Source organism: Cariama cristata, unplaced genomic scaffold, assembly GCF_000690535.1.
Source record: "Cariama cristata isolate BGI_N322 unplaced genomic scaffold, ASM69053v1 scaffold3102, whole genome shotgun sequence".
NCBI classification, from domain to species: domain Eukaryota; kingdom Metazoa; phylum Chordata; class Aves; order Cariamiformes; family Cariamidae; genus Cariama; species Cariama cristata.
In genome coordinates, this window is record NW_009604245.1 from 23,531 (window position 1) to 23,829 (window position 299).

Genomic DNA, 299 nt, shown 5'->3' on the forward strand with positions numbered 1-299 from the left:
TGTTGGCTTACAAGGTATGGAGAGAGCACTGCGTGCTTCAGGTGATTCTGGGCTACTATGGTAATTACAGCTTCGAGATAAGGAATCAAATTTGGACTCTTTTAAAGGAACCTCTTGCTCCTTCCCTGTGCCTGCTGTCTGATTGTAAGGTGCAGGTTGCTTCTGCTGATTAGGGCAATCCAAATTTTGTAATTTGGAAAGAGTAGCAAGAGCCTACCACTTTATTTAGCATAGATCCCAACCCCTACTGTGTTTTTGTCTGCACTGGAAAGATGACTATGATGGTGTGTTAGGCAGGA